This window comes from Panthera onca, chromosome D1, assembly GCF_046562875.1.
Source record: "Panthera onca isolate mPanOnc1 chromosome D1, mPanOnc1 haplotype 2, whole genome shotgun sequence".
Taxonomy (NCBI): Eukaryota; Metazoa; Chordata; class Mammalia; order Carnivora; family Felidae; genus Panthera; species Panthera onca.
In genome coordinates this window covers 30398673-30416378 of record NC_138348.1, presented here as the reverse complement: position 1 = coordinate 30416378, position 17706 = coordinate 30398673, and the positions used below count along the sequence as shown (strand labels likewise).

Below are 17706 nucleotides of genomic sequence, written 5' to 3'. Positions count from 1 at the left end.
CCACAGGTAGTTTCTTCACAGTATTTCATCCAATCTCTCCCTTACAAATGGAGGCTTGGCTTGTTGAGAAAGATTTACACCCCATACAACAAATTCCATCTGAACAGCTAAGACTATCTCCTTAATTACCCTTCAATCTACTTCTTCAAGCTTCAGAAAACTAGATCCAAATCAGGGTTCCAGTGAACAGTCACAAAAAGAACTGGTGAAGACACTGTCAAGGCTCATCTGAACCAGCTGTGTGCATGTTTCTATCATTCAAACATACTGGAAAGTAGGGATATATGGCATGATGGAAAGGTCATGGGCTGTGGAGTCAGACAGATATGGGACCAAGTTTTTGGTTCTGTCACTTATCATCTGTGAAACTCAAACTCAAAACATGCTCTTTAACCTTCATATTACTCATCGGAAAAAATGAGGATAATGGTACAACCTGCATTACAGAATGGAAAATGCAGACTGAGTGTGATCACTAAAGGACCTAATCCTAACTGGACACACAAAGATAATTATTATTTATTATCATCATTTTTACGCTGTCTTCCATTGTGCATTGTAACCTCATTCAGGGTAAGGGGCCCATCTCCTACTTCTTACCACCTTAAAACAATATTCCATAAATATTTTGAATAAACTAGTAGCGTTGACTGACAAAAACCTATGGTGAGCTGATGAATATATTGTTTTATTCCCCATAAAGTCTTTAAAAAGCAAATTATAAAGCAAGTGGCAATTATTCTACTGAATAATTGGGAAAACAAATGCAAATCCTGTGTTTATATTTTTGGCCATTAAATATGGTGAAAATCAAATTAAAGAAAAATAACACAGGCAAAAAGACCATATTCTTTAAAAGAAAGAACACTTTTAGAGAATTTTAGATCCCTTCTCCACATTAACCCTTCAAATAGTAATAAAAAATCATTTTGTAATAAATACTGTTTTTTTGCCTGCTGAAATAACGTTTGGGCAGATGAATGCAGGATTTCAGTGTGTAGTGATTCCAAGGGGCCGGTCCACAGAAGCCAGAGCAGAGGGTTGACAGTGGAAATAAAATCTCTGCCTTAACAGCGCCACTGGGGCTGGATGAAAATGGTCTTCTAGAACTTGATTAAAACTAAATTGAAAAAGAACATATTTGGCTAATATTACATTAGACTAAAATATAGAAATGAACCCTAATACTCTCAAAATCTAATAAGAAAAAGCCATCTCAATTTCCAAACTTTCAAAAGCATCTTCTTTAAATGCATCACAGATCAATTTACATGGTACTTTTGCCAATAAGCAAAACCAAATCACAGGTTCCAATTGGCTTATATTGGAAAGTATGAGAGCAAATGCTAGAAAATGCAATTACTGCAAACAAACTCCATTTTCTCCCCTCTGAAGGGAATTTCAGAGAATATTTTATTGCCATCAAATAATATTTCTGAAGGCATCAATACACAATTCTATTTTCTTTTCAGAGTCCCTACTCACTGTATAATCTAATCCACTCTACAGAATATCTTGAAATTTAGAGAAGAGCCCACGAAAGGGGATATTACCTTGCACACACATCCTATGTCAATTTTAATAATTTACATTCTGGACAGGACGCTGCACAAAGCAAAATTTAGGATCCAATAAAATTGACTTTTCCCATTTTATAATTCAAAATTTTAATGAAGCATTTTAAGGATAAAATTTTAAAAGAAATCTCTCAGGGAGGGTTATTTTGATCAATAGCGACAGCAATGAGGTGGAGAGAGTGGAGACTACATTCATTTCCTCTTCCGTTTTTGCTTCTCCCTCCACCCTTTAACTGGCAAAATTTTCTATTAATAAGAATACCAGACAATCAGGAGCTACAAAGACTTCCTGTGAGCTATGAAATTACGAAGTCTCCTAGTGGTAAAGTTCGGTTTCAATGAAACACCAGTTCCAAAAATCTTTGATCTCTTTCCTTAGGAATAGCATCGTGGCCTAATACCACAAGCCTCCCCTCTGGAATAAAGTAGTACAGAGTAGTATAATTCCTTAGGAAGAAAGCATTTTTGGAAAGTCTATTATGGCCTTAGGGTTCAAGGTTCCAGGAAGTGGAGTTGGAGGTCTATTTCACTTTCACATGTATGTTCCTTTCTCATATGTTATGGTCTGAATGTTTGTGTCCCCCCAAATTCATATGTTGAAATCCTAATCCACAGTGGGACAGTATTTGGAGATGGGGCCTTTGGGAGGTTATTAGGTCATGAGGGAGGGGCCCCCGCATGCCCTTATAAATGATACCCTCCAGAAATCTCCAGCCCTTTCCACCATGTGAAGACACAGAGGGCAGACACCATCTTTTAACCAGGTAGAGGGCTCTCATCAGAACTCTACTGTGCTGGTGCCTTGACCTTGGGCTTTTCAGCCTTCCCAAGGTGAGACATATGTTTCTGTTGTGTATAAGCCACCCAGTCTGTGGTATTTTGTTACAGCACCCCAAATGAAGTAAGACATCGTAGTTTTCCAGTTTCCAGAGATCCAGTCCCCAACCTCTTAAATCTACAGTTAAAGACAAATTTTCACTGGTCTTCCTAAATCCATGTTTTCTCATAAACAGTGTGTTTAAAGCATACAGTATTCTTTGCAGCTTTCCTTAAACAATACAATTAAATATGTTAAGGAATCCAGGTAATCTTGGCACAACTGGAGAGCATACTCATTTGTTGAACACTGTTCCCAGCAAGACAATAAAATGAAAAGAAAAAAAAAAAAAGAGCAGAGGTGGTCAAATGTTCTGAACATTTGAAGTCAACTGAGCACATACTGTTTTAGCCTTAAATTGTTCGTTAAAATACACGTCTATTTTTCTCCCCATATCATACACGCCCATGCCCTCTGACAAGGTGTGGATTTCCCCTACCTTTAGGTTTGCTTCTTTTATGAGCTGAGTTGTAACCCCTCAAAATCCGTATGTCGAATCCCTCATTCTCAGTACCTCAAGTATGTGAATGTATTTGAAGGTAGGGCCTTTAAGGAGGTGAATAAGTTAAAATGAGCCTATAAGGATGGGTCCTAATCTGATTCAACTGGCATGATTATAAGAAGAAAACAGTGGTGCCTGGGTGGCTCAGTTGGTTAAGCGACCGGCTCAGGTCACGATCTCGAAGTTTGTGAGTTCAAGCCCTGCGTTAGGCTCTGTGCTGACAGCTCAGAGCCTGGAGCCTACTTCAGACTCTGTGTCTCCCCCTCTCCCTCTACCCCTCCCCTGCTCACGTTCTGTGTCTCTCTGTCTCTCAATAATAAATAAATGTTACAGAAAAAAATTAAAAAAAAAAAAAAAGAAAACAATATGGACCAAGAATGTGCATGCACATGAAAAGCCACAGCAAGAAGGTAGCCATCTGCAAGCCAAGGAGGGTCCAAACTTACTGACACCTTGATCTTGGACTTCTAGCCTCCAGAACTGAAAGAAAATAAAATCTGCTGTTTAAGGCACCCTGTCTGTGGTATTTTGTTACAGCACCTCTAGGAAACTAAAATATCTTCCTGTAAGGCAGACTTTGCTTAATCCATTCTACATACTCAAGCTGAGGTGATCTTATCAGAATACAAATCTGATCGTATCTATTCCTTCCATGCACTTACACACTCACCCACTTTAAAATCCTCCCAGAATCCCTATAATTGTCTACAGACCAAGGGCCAAACGCCCTGTGTGGTACGTGCAGTTCTTCATGATTTGGCCGTTTCAGCCACTTCTCCACTCATACCCTGGGCTCGGAGTTTGCCAAGCACTTGTAGTTCATAGAATGAGAGTATGTCTACAGGGCTCTCTCTCTCCCACTTGCCTGTGGACCTCAGGAGGGTCAGATTACATTTTATTCATCTTTACACTCTCAGTAGACTTCAACAATTATTTGTCAAATAAATGAATGAAGAAATAATTTTATCCTGGCTAAGAATCATGTAGATATGAATAGCTAGTGCCTCAATTTTGGATTCCAGATGGCCTTAAACTGTAACAAATCCTGTCTCCTATATCCTAGGCTAACACCAGTTGTACACATCACAAAGTATACTATTCATTTACAATTGAGAAAGTAAATCCAATTTTAGAAATGTGCTTTAAGGAAACATTTTTTTTTGTTGTTGGGTATGGCAAAGAGACTGGCCCACACATAGGACTCAATTTTGTTCAACGAGTGAAGAAATAAATGGATGAATAAATGAAAGAATGAATTACACACATCATACAAATGATGTGTTTCAATTTCAAAACAAAAGGGAATTACTATTGTTGCATGGTTACCATTACCCATTTAAAGATTTTTCCAACCTTTGTTCTCAGGATTGGGTAGCTCAGAGGAGATAATCAATAGCGGAGTTAATGGAATAGCCATTCGTTATTTGAGGAAGGTGCCTGTATTTCTTCTTCACTGTATCCCTTCATCTGAAAGTTCTTACCCATAGGCCTCTCAGGCAAATCACTGCTGTTTTGACAGCTGGCTTTCCCGAGGCCACTCTTTACAAATGAGCCTACTGCCTAGGCCAAACAGGACATGTGTGTGCATCTTCTCAGGACCCCAAGTCACTGGGTCAGATGAAAGAATCCATGCTAACATACTTCAGGGCCAGCTTTTTCCCTTTGCTTCCTACATAAAAATCAAGAGGCAGCAGGGTGCTCCCGACCTCTTCTCTAATTCCAAGCTCACTGAAATTCTAACCTAGGAAAGTCCTCAGAGATCAGAACCAGTCCTTCTATGGAATAGGAAACTAAGACCCAGCAAGGCTAAATGACTCCTCCAAGGTCACCCAATGAGTTAACTGCAAGATGGACCCCTCAATCTTGCAGATCTACCTTCTCCTTTTCTACCGTATCATATAATTACAGAGTTGGGGACAGTTTAAATGATTTGCTTTACAGATCAGGAAATTTAGGTTCAGAGAAACTGAGAGGCTCCTAAAATCAACCTGCCACTACCTGTAAGTACCATCCAATAGCCCTCTGGGCATATGGCCACTAATTTCTTCATATCTCATAGACACGCAGGACTACTCAAAGTTCACTGTCAGAATAATCTTTATTTTAAGGCCATTTTCTTCCTTAGGACCCATGGAAAACATCTGTTCAGCAACCTTAACTGTGGGTTTAAATCAGAGAATAACTTAAGACAATAAAAATGATCTCTCTGGACTCAGCCACTGTCCTTCCAAACTTTTCTTCTGTTTCCAACACTATCAGTGAGGCACCTTTGGTGAAACCCAAGTGGTAAAGATCTTCCATGAGGCTAACATCCAATTTCTACTTATTTTTTTTTCCATCAGAAGCTAAGGGCTTGTGTTTGCTTACTCTCAGCCAATATTGCACCCCTTTTTCATATCAAATACCAAGGTGGCTTCTCAAAGTTCTGAGTAAAAAAATTTTCCAGACTGTTATCTTCATATAATACACAGGCCTATCTCAACCATGGTATTCATTTCTGTATGTCTCTGAAATACTAACATTTTCCACTAGGATTATTCTCCTCAGAGTGGGAAATAAGGCCAGTATCACTGATAGTTAAGTGCTGAAAAGTAGAGGTGAAACTTTTTTGAAAAAAAGACTATTTTCATTAATTAAAAAAAAAATGAATTTCTTTGAAGTGCTTTAGCCAGGAACTGGAGATTAGACACACTAGCAGGAAAAGGAGACCTCTTTGCAAGTTCTAACATAATTCACCCCAACCAAGAACACCAACCATTTCTATTCAAACCCATCCAAAGCTTGTACAGTTGATTCCTTAGTAGGAAGGTCTGACCAGATTTCAGTTCTTTAGGTTAAACTGTTCTTACTTTTTAACTCTGTCATGTGGCATTTCACTTTCAACTCCACAGTCTCAGATTCACCCACTTTGTAGTTTTCTTTCCCTTTTAGCTCATTTAAAAGCTCATTTCAAAGTTCTTGCAAAGTCAGGTCATAACCTAATTTCCTAATCCAGCAGCCTTGAGGAAAAGAAATCCTATTAGATCCCATTAAATCTCATTAAATCCCTGACCCTCTCAAAAGTCAGGATGAGATTTGAGAATGCCCATGGAATGGTCACAGTCTTTCCACTACAGTCACTATTCCCTGGGACTGCTGGGTGTGACAGTCAAGTATGCTTGATATGGGCTGGGAATATAATGACGCACAAAACAGAAAAGGATCTCTGCCCCTGTGGAGCTTATGCTCAGCTGGGAGCAACAGTTAATAAACAGTTAATAAATTAACAATAGTTAATAAATCTATTGACTTAGATTACGATAAATGATAGGAAAAGAATTAGCAAGTGCCATGAAAGAGAGTAACACAGGACATCTACCAAAATATGGCAATCAAGGAAGGGGTCTTTGAGAGGGATCAGTCAACATTTTCGGTCTGCCCATCACTTCATCAATTACCAGTTAAGATACATAAGAAACAGACTTCCCTAATCATGTGTAACATAATGTAAGGAGCCATGAAGCACGTATGTGTGTACACACACACACACACACACACACACACACACAAACACACACACACACACACACACACCAGAGATATTTAGATCACTCTATCAAACACGCAGTTTCTTTAAAATTTCAATTTTCATGAGAACACTCAAATACCGCCATCTTCTATTATTGATTAGCTGAAAATTAACTAAAGTATATTTTTTTCAAAACCTACTCTTGTGATTGAAATCTTTCTAAAATGTGTTCAATCAACTTCTTCGAGATCATGATCTGAGCTGAAGTCAGATGCGTAACCGACTGAGTCACCCAGGTGCCCCATTCAACTTCTTGTCTCAGTAAGACAAGCAAAGTAAGGGTCTAATGTTGAAGCAACTGTGTGGGAAGTAAAAAACGTACAAGATTGGAATGAATGTGTGTATACTCACTGCTCACGTATTCATCCCCCTCCTACTCACCCCAGCCCCCGGGGAAGCCATGTGTTTATGAAAAGTGGGCCTGTTCTTAGACCCAGGTGAACGGATCCTGATGAATTGGTGATTTTTTTTCCCTTGCCAGCGACTGGTTTAAAGAGGTGCATGTCACCCAATCCTTGTATGTGAGCCATGAGGGGCAGTCTGCTGAAGGCTTCTGGGAAATGGACACTACCTACACCAAGAAGGAATGACCCCTTTTCCCACTAAACTTCATGTTATGCCTTCATGCTGTGCTTGGCACTTCACGAGTCACTCTCCAACCTTAGTGGCAAGGCTGATAACATATGAGGACAGGAGAAAGGGATGTTGAAAGAACCCAGGCCCCTGAATGACCAGATCCAATGCTTTGCTCCCAGCCTGCTTGTTATCTGAGATAATAAGTCCTTTGCTGTTCAAGCTATTCTGTTTCTTGCAGCCAAAAGCCTCCTGATTTAACTCACTATGTTTACACTTCCACATGCCTAATTAATAGTGTTTCTCCCAAACACTGCTATTTGTATACCTTCTACTCCTCCTTACAAGAGCCTGGTAAGAGATCCTGATTTGTGATTTGCTGCCTTTGGCACAAATACTCAGGGTTCCTGTAAACAAATCCTATGATGATGATAATTATGAGGCTTAGAACCAGCACATATAACACCCATTCTTTGTTGGGCACCGTCCTAAATAACTATATATATATTTACCTACTTAATTCTGCAAGAACTGTATGAAGTAGGAACTATTATCCCCTTTTACAGATGAAGTAACTGAAATACACAGGTCATAGTGGAAAAGAATAGCCTATTGTTACGGGTGATGAGAGCTTGCAGAATAGCATCCCTGAACTTGACAACGGATACTGTCATAAGCAAGAACGGTGGCTGTGAACTGGCAGTAAAGCCTCAGAAGAGCTCATTAAAACCCCAATTATTTAGATCCACCAGGAGAAAATCTGATTTCATAAGACTAAGCTAGATTTCAAGAATCTCAATTTTTTTTAATGTTTTTTTTTTTTTTACTGAGAGGCGACAGAGAGAGTGCACAAACAGGGGAGGGGCAGAGAAAAGGTGAAAGGGAGAATCCCAAGCAGGTTCTGTGCTCTCTGTGCAGAGCCCAATGTGGGGCTCAATCTGACAAACCATGACATCATGACCTGATCATGACCTGATCAAGAATTAGATGCTTAACCGAGTGAGTCACGTGAGCACCCCTCAAGAAACTCAACTTTTAACTATCTGCCTGGAACATTGTGATAAGCAGTCATTTTGAGAAGACATGAACTTGAACTTGGGAAACTGCATGGCTCAAGATCTGGAGGACATACCAGAGGATAAACTGATTTGATCTATTAACTCCTTTTCCAATAGATATGCAAACAGCTTCATAAGTTAACTCCTATAAGAATGGTGAGATAACCTTAATTCTGTATGGATTAGAATCATAAGCCAAGGTTAATTTGCTTCCTAAATCCTACAGGACACAACAGTTGCATGTGTTTTCCTGTCTTCCTGACTGCCTGCTTCCTATACTGACTCCAACTTTCCCCACAATATGCCAAGAACCTCCACAACAGACATAGAACAGTCTACAATGTGAAGGAAACTTAAAAATCCCACCAAGCCAAGGTGAGAGTCATTTCAGGAACTTTCTAATGGAGATACTTGAAAGTGTGGATTGGTTACCAAGAGTTAAAATAAAGCAGGCATACGTTTCACTATGGCAATTTTCTGTCTACCACGGAGAGCATGAACATGACCAAAGAGCAATGACACTAAACCATGAATCTCCTCACCCTACAACATGGCAGACATTACTAATCAATCATAACATCTTTCCCACTGAGTCTGGAAGGGGCATGAAGACCCTTCCTAACAAAGTGCTTCAGGGCTGGAAATCCCTAAGAACATGAATAAAAATTAAGGTATCTCACTGATAGATCAAAAAAATGTGAAAATATGCATTCATTTCTCAGACATTCATCTGGCGCATCCAAATCTCGCTATTATTATTTCTGTAGCTCCTCGTTTCTTGTTCCTAAAGAGCACTTGGATAAATGTTTGCTGAATTCATTTAATTTTTTTCTACTACTTTGGCCAAAGGATTTAACATTTCCCTAACAGGAATATTAAACTCAGCAGAGCCCATGAAACACTGGAACCAAAACAGTTAATTAGCAAGTCACCAAGACTGGAGCAAGAAGCAGGAGGCAGAGCTTAGAAAGCTGCCCATTTTTCTTGTAATAAAGAAAATAAAGACAGTAATTCTAAGAACATTTATTAACCCCCCAGTATGGGTAATTGCCATCAGATGTGGGTCTGTCAGTCTTGCATTAACATAAGCTACTGCATCTTGGTTTTCAATGGCACAGTAATGCCCATGATACTGCAGATAAGTGCTAACGCTGGAGTTTTGAGAACCAAGCCCTGTGTCCAGCAAATGCTTTTAAAAGAATTTCACTCTCAATGGTTGCTTGCCCAGAGAAATTCATTTTATGTTTAAAAAAAAAAAGTAAGAAAGAAAACAAGGAGGCATTCAATTGAGCAAGCATTTTCTTAACTCATTTTAAGATAATCTCTTGCGTTCACCAACAATTTCTCCAATGGGTGGAACCACAGAAAGAGACTTTGTATGGTTTGGCTGCATGTTTCATTCTATATTGGTGTATGACCTAAAATAATGGAATGGTGATAAAACAAAAAAAGAAAGGCTTTATAATAGTCAGGACACGCCGACCAATTTTAAATTGAATTACACAGCCTGCTAATCTTTATGATGGGATAAAATTTCTTTCAACATTATGCATTATACTAAAATTTGCAGCACTTCCCCCTCCCCACTTCTCGAGCTGAGGGCCCCCCACGCACACCTCCCCAGTGATAAAGCTTCTTTTCAACCCCAAAAGCATTGTTCCTGCTGACTGGGAAGGCAGGGCCCAGCTTGTGCAAGATTTCATTTTTATAGCTATTGTTAGTTGGTGTGCATCTATATTTCACACCAGGGTATATACAAATGGTATTATGAACACTGGGCATCTTTTCCTAATGCCCACAAGCACACATTTTTTAAAAAGGATAGATTCGAACATATACATATATGGTGAAAGAGATTTTTAAAACCAGTAATATCAAGGAGCTTTGTTAAATTTTAGAAAAGGATGTGCAGAACACCATACATGCTGCATATGTGATAAAGAAGGCAGCCTGCAGAAACTCTGAACTATCCAAGTCCAGAAGTGGGAGTCACCCCACTGAAGTATGAGCCTGTCTGTCTGGGCTGTGTTCTTGCTCATTTGGCATGTTTCTCTCTCTTTAGGTGCTGGAGCAGGGTACTAATGTGAGGGGAAAGAGCTTGTTCCAAAAGTTCAACCCTGCTCACCCTGATGAAGAGAATTAAGACAGGGCAGCAAGAACTGTCTGGATTAACTTTCCTGATCCTTCTCCTCCTGTACAGGGAAAGGGAGTTTCCAAATTTACCTTAGTAAAACCATGTATATTCCCAATACCTTAGACTACGGAATCTTAGTCTTTGAAGCATTTGACTTACTAAAATAAAAATGAAAGACACACCCATGAACACGGAGTTGTGAAAGATTCCTGTTCCCTATCAGTGGGCTATATCTGCAACTTTTTGTTTTTCAGTATCTGCAAGGCACGCAGAAACCATAGGTAAGAAAAAGAACTTTGATCTAGGAAGTACTAAAAGAGTATATGATGAATTATAAGCTACAGAGCAACTACCAGAAACTACTAATAGTGTCTGTTTTAGATATTTCTAGGAATAATAGACATTCTTTTAACTGACACTCAGCAGTCCTTCTGAGACACATGGTGACTGCTGCCCACAGTGCACTGACTAATGGCAGCCACGGTTATCCCTGGTGACACCTATACACCTCTGTTCTCATGTGTGGCATCCCAGAGTCACCTGCATTTCCCCCAAACTAGTTTCTGTCAGCTGTACGTTTTACTATAATTACGTAATACAATTATGTGTTACTTAAAATGATGAAATAGGAACATTAAAAAATGGCATAAATTTGCCGCTGTTCAAGGAGTAAATGACAGCACTTTAAAAAGTGAGGGGAGGGGCACCTGGATGGTTCAGTCAGTTGTCCGACTTTGGCTCAGGTCATGATCTCACAGTTTGTGGGTTCGAGCCCCACTTCGGGCTCTGTGCTGACAGCTCAGAGCCTGGAGCCTGCTTCAGATTCTGTGTCTCCCTCTCTGTCTCTTTCTCTCTCTCAAAAATAAATATTAAAAAAAAAGTGAGGGGAAAAGAATCATAAAAATCTAGAAGTATTCGGTACTCAGATTGTTTTGCAAGGATCTTTACGTCTTTCCTTGCCAATAAGTCAACTAAAATGGAAAACGCAATAAATATGATGAATGTTAGGTAAAGATAATAAGTTATACGTGTGATTTGCCCAAGAGAGACAGTGTTGACCTCTAATCACTATGTTCACATCCAAAGGAAAGGCTTCAGTGTGACTGCAGAAGACTGGCCCCAACATATGCATCCGTGTGCTTTAAGTTAAAATAAAAATATTTGGCTACATGTTTATCATTGTCACAGGTTCCTACTTTAGCTGACTTTTTGACTAACTGTACTTTCCAGTCCCTCGCACGCTGGGTTAGGAGGCTTTCACTGGAGTCAGGGCTGCACAAGGACACAGACGTGAAGGTAGCCATCCCTGACCCTCATGAGGCCTTCTCAAAGAACAAAACATCCAGAAGCAAAAGCTGTATCAGCATTACAAACATGTAGACAGACATGTATTTTTGGTTTCTACCTATTTTTATAGGAAAATCACAACTTTCCTCCCCTCCAGAGTGCTAAATATGCAAGTTTAAAGATACATTTGTCACTTCATATACCAGTCATTTTCAGGCTCTGTGGTTACATTACTTTCTGAATCCAGGCTTTCTGTGAAGAAAAGATTCATAAAATGAAAAATATGAAAATATGCAATGAGAAAATGAAAATACCAGTTTTCTTTCCCTAAATTAAGAAACTTATAAATGACAGCTTCTTACACAGTACTAACTACATGCAGTGCTCATCCTTTGCCACCACCACCACCACCATCATCACCATCACCACCACAATTACCACCATCATCATGATCACCACCACCACCATCATCACAATCACTACCACCACCACCACCAGCATCATCACCATCACCACCACCACCAACAACAACACCATCATCATGATTGATCACCACCACCACCACAACCACCACCAACATCATCACCATCATCAGAACCACCACCACCACCATCACCACCATCACCACCACCACCAGCATCATCACCACCACCACCACCACCACCACCATCATCAGCATCACCACAATTACCACCATCATCATGATCACCACCACCCCATCATCACCACCACCACCACCATCACCACGGTCACCACCACCACCACCACCAGCATCATCACCATCACCACCATCACCACCACCACCATCACCACCATCATCATGATCACCACCACCACCACCACCATCACAATCACTACCACCACCACCACCACCACCACCACCATCACAATCACTACCACCACCACCACCACCACCAGCATCATCACCATCATCAGCACCACCACCACCATCACCACCATCATCATGATCACCACCACCACCATCATCACAATCACTACCACCACCACCACCACCATCACCACCATCATCATGATCACCACCACCACCACTACCACCACCAGCATCATCACCATCATCAGCACCACCACCACCATCACCACCATCATCATGATCACCACCACCACCATCACCATCACCACCACCACCACCACCACCATCATCATCACCATCACCACCACAATTACCACCATCATCATGATCACCACCACCACCATCAGCAGCACCACCACCACCATCACCACCATCATCATGATCACCACCACCACCATCATCACCACCACCACCACCACCACCATCACAATCACTACCACCACCACCACCAGCATCATCACCATCACCACCAACAACAACAACAACAACACCATCATCATGATCACCACCACCACCACAACCACCACCAACATCATCAGCAGCAGCAGCACCACCAATACCATCACCACCATCATCATGATCACCACCACCACCATCATCACCATCACCACCACCACCACAATTACCACCATCATCATGATCACCACCACCACCACCATCATCACCACCACCACCATCACAATCACTACCACCACCACCACCACCACCAGCATCATCACCATCATCATGATCACCACCATCACAATCACTACCACCACCAGCATCATCATCATCACCACCACCACCACCACCACCATTATCACCATCATCAGCACCACCACCACCATCATCGCAATCACTACCATCACCACCACCAGCATCATCACCATCACCATCATCACCATCACCACCACCACCACCACCACCACCATTATCACCATCATCAGCACCACCACCACCATCATCGCAATCACTACCACCACCACCACCAGCATCATCACCATCACCATCATCAGCACCACCACCACCACCATCATCACCATCACCACCACCACCATCATCGCAATCACCACCACCACCACTACCATTACCACCACCACTACTACAACCACCCCCCCCCCACCACCACCATCACCACCATCATCATGACCACCACCACCATCATCATCACTATCACCATCACCACCACCATCACCAAGACTACTGCCCTCTGCTCCTGTTCCAGGAGCAATTCCAGATTCAGGTGATAAACCCACAGGGCTTTGATACACTGTGGGCAATGAATCGTGATTGGCTGTGTAGTATGAAATTATTTAGTCAGTAGGTTAAGCATTAGACAACCTTGTCAACATTGTACAGAGAAATGAAAGCTCACAGGCTGTCTGGCTTACAGTCTGATATCTGTCCTCACAGGGGAGTTTAGTCTTCTCAAAAGAAAAAGAAAATTTACCTCCCAACCTTATATTCAAACCAAGGAGAAAAATTCAAAGTAGAGGGTAATTAAGATTCATATAAGTGGCAGGGAGAAAGGAGAGAAAACTGTTTAATTGTGCAACTTTACCCCATAAGAGGATAAAAAATGTGTTATTTCCTTCCTGCTCCTGAAATTTCAATAGAACATAAGGAACAAGTCGGGAAAAAAGTTTATTTCAGTTTCATAAGGCACACAAACTTGTTGTAATAACATCTAAATCTGGTAGATCAATAATGCATGTGATAGTTAGCTGCTTAATTATTCATTTTGGATATACCAAATAGGGCTTTAAAACAAACTCCAGATGTGGATAGAGCTAGGAAATACAGGCAGTGTAATAAAAAATAAAAGTCATTTTTTTCCCCAATGTAATTCTTTTACGGAGCATTGTAAAAATCTCCTCTAATTTTCAAAATTAGAAAGAGACACTCTGATTAAGAACTTTATATATAAGGGTGCCTAGGTGGCTCAGTCAGTTAAGCATCCGACTTCAGCTCAGGTCATGATCTCATGGTTGGTGGGTTCGAGCCCCGCATCAGGCTCTGTGCTGACAGCTCAGAGCCTGGAGCCTGCTTTGGATTCTGTGTCTCCCTCTCTCTCTCTCTGCCACTCCCCCACTCACACTCTATGTCTCTCTATCTCTCAAAAATAAACATTAACAAAAGGAACTTTATATATATATATTTTTTTGACAATTATGTGTTTTACAGACTATTACAAGTGCTAAAATCAAATGCCCTATATATCCCATTTCAAAATATGTACATAAAAAGGGCATATATCACAATATAAAAACATCACAAGGTGACAAATAAAAATAAATGCTAGCATAAGAGCAGTAATCAAAGATATGTGATAAAAAAAAGATTGTTGACAAATCAAAACAGAAGACTACTTGAAGGTTGCCATATATGGTTGCAAAAGTTGTTGACTGAACAAAAGTAGCAGCCAAAGAGAGGAGTAGGAGCTGTGTGCCATTCAACAAACATGAATTCATCAGGTCCAGGGGACACCTCTTTACACTTGGTACAAAAGCACCTCACATACAAGCAGCAGCCCTAATCAGGAATAACATATTGGAAAACCTAAAACATTTCTAAACGAGAGTGCAAACTACTCCTGTTTCCTTCCCTAAGTAATAAAATAGATAAACAACAACAAGAATAAACAAAATCAAAGCCAGGTGTAGAGATCTAACTGTGAGTTTCGAAATGAACCCCCGTTTTAGGCTAAACTATAAATGCCTACTAACCAACCGTCTTTGAAGGAATCCTTCAACCCACAGCTCTGGAATGTGTCTTCAAGTTTCCACAAGGACTAACTCAGTCAGGCCAGAAACACCCAGAGACTCTGAGTGTAGAAGTTTCCAGTACCAGATTATCAAGACGCTTCATCTCATACTTAACACATTCTGCCCAGCAGCAGTCTAGCAGCCTTCTATCAAACAACCTAGTTTTTTTAGTTCATTGTACCTTGCAACTTCTCTGAAACTTGACATTAGATTCAAAGTAAGAAGTATAAAAATGTTAACTGAAAAATGATTAATAAACTGGGGCCACCCATGGGTGTGAGAAGTGCTGTCTATACATTAATGGGCCTTCTGGTACTTCACCTTGAACTCCACTCCACTTTCTGCTCCTGAGGCTAATGGCCTGCCCTGCATGCAGGACTGGCCGTACTGAATTACATGGGCCAGGCTGCCATTATGTCCTCTTCTCTTTCATCTTCCTTGCACAACTCCAAATGAACATGTGTAGGGTGAGCTAATGATTTGCTGCGTATCTCTGATGAGTACTATATTATTTGCATCATAATATTTTCATTTCTTCCCCCTGCACATAATGCCACGTTGACAGCAAGGTCAGTTAAGTTACTATAAGGGATTTTTAATGAAAACAATTATAAATTTAAAATAACTGTGTTTAAAGCACTTAACAGTCACTAGGGTCAAGTGATTACAGCAGTTACAAGACCCATGGGACATGTTCACACCAAAACAAAGTGAATAAATTACCTCAGCTGGCGCATGTAATCACTAAGTGACCACAGAGGTCAGGCAGAGTGGAACCCTGAACACTTTCACGCAAAACCAATAATGAAAATTTATCAGTCAAAAGGAGGGGGGGGGCGCATTGGGGGAACATCAAGAATTAGTGTATGCAGTGATAGACTGGAAGCAGACCTGACTCTCCATGCCACTTGAAGGGCCAGGAAAATGACATTTGAAAACCCAGGGGACAGCTGGAAAAAAAGATTCCAGGAAACAATACACAGGCAGGCTGGGAGGGGATAGGAGAGCTAAAGTGGAAGTGATCTATGCAGTATCAGCAGGTTCAAAGCCATACCAAGTTCAAAGCCATACCAAGGGTCACTTTAGTATAAAGATGAATGTCCTGATCCAGAAACCTGTGGTTGGATCTGGAAATGTATTCGGAGACTGCAATGTAAGACGATGAGGGGATGTGATGTTAATAAAACAATCATCTCTAACATTTACATGGCACCTCATATCTTCTGAGGATGTACCTATTTCCCTTTGTTGTAGAGAAGAGGTGGCTGAAGGTCAGGGAAGCAACATGTTTTGTTCATGGAAGTACAACTAGTAAGTGAAGAAAACCAAACTTTTATCAAGGAGTCCCTATGAGCTCAAGATTCCACTGGAGTGTGCTCTCAGAAGACTCATAATCAAAAGAGGAGACAGGAAGCCCTAAAGTGATGTGTGCTCATGGTCTGAACACAGTATACAAGGGTGGGGGGGGAAGGGGTAACTACCAAGTGGGAAGGCAGGGCAGTTTCCCAACAGAGGTAACCTTTGAGTTGGGCCTTAAAGAATGAGCAAGAGCTCACAAAAGAAAGGAAGAAGACTGGCAAGCAGTGGGATCAACAGGAACAAATATTCAGTTATTTAGCAAAGATTTATTGAGTGCTTACTACGCATCCAGCACTGTCTGGGACCCCATCAGTGACAGGGAGCAAAAGAGACAGGCCCACTGTTCTCACAGAGCTTGCTTTCATTCATTTATCTGTTCTCTCAGTGCACATGTTCTGAGAAGCTCCCATGTGTCAGGAACTATTGTAGGTATAGAGAATACAGTGGTAAACAAGACAAGTCCAGACCCTCATGGAGCTTGCCTTCAGTGGAAGAAGAACAATAATACAACACAGAAGTAGGAAAAATAAGATCTTACCTAGGAGGTGGCATTTGAACAGAGACCACCCCCCAGACCAAAGAAACTAAGTACAAAGGTTCAAGGTGGGAACACCATGGACCAGAACATGGCTGTGGTCAGAGAAGGGGGAGCAAGGGAGAAAATGATAAGACAGAAGCCCAAAGAGCTAAGGAGAGAGCAGAGAGAAGTATGGAGGGGAGTGAGGCTGGAGAGATAGGTTACACCGGTTCATGAAGAGCCTTAAATATCACAATGGACTGCATCCCATCAGTTAACGGTTAGTAAAATACATTCCACAAAATATCAGTCTGGTGGGAAACCTCATGGAAAAGGGCTCTGGGCCTCCATCTCTGCATCCGTAAAAATGGTCATAACAGCATCAACCAACTTGAGTATTGTGGGTATTAAATGAGTTAATTCCTGTGAAGAGTCAGGCAATGGTGAGTGCTCAGTGATACAATGATGAGTGTTATTATTCATATATGATCCCAAGAAAGATGAATGGCAGGCTGGACCTTGGCAGTTTCTTTAGGCAGAGTGGAGGTCTGAAAGACACTTTCGGTGCCCAGGTTAACACTAATGTCAATGGGAAGGGGAATTCAGGAGAATGAGCAAGATTTGGAGAAGATATTAATT

General features: G+C 41.0%; 1 protein-coding gene across 9 annotated transcripts in view; it reads right to left on the bottom strand.

Moving 5' to 3' along the window:
* Positions 1 to 17706, bottom strand: part of MPPED2 (metallophosphoesterase domain containing 2) — a 176610-nt gene that overhangs the window by 97889 nt on the left and 61015 nt on the right. The gene's annotated exons all lie outside the window — the stretch shown is intronic.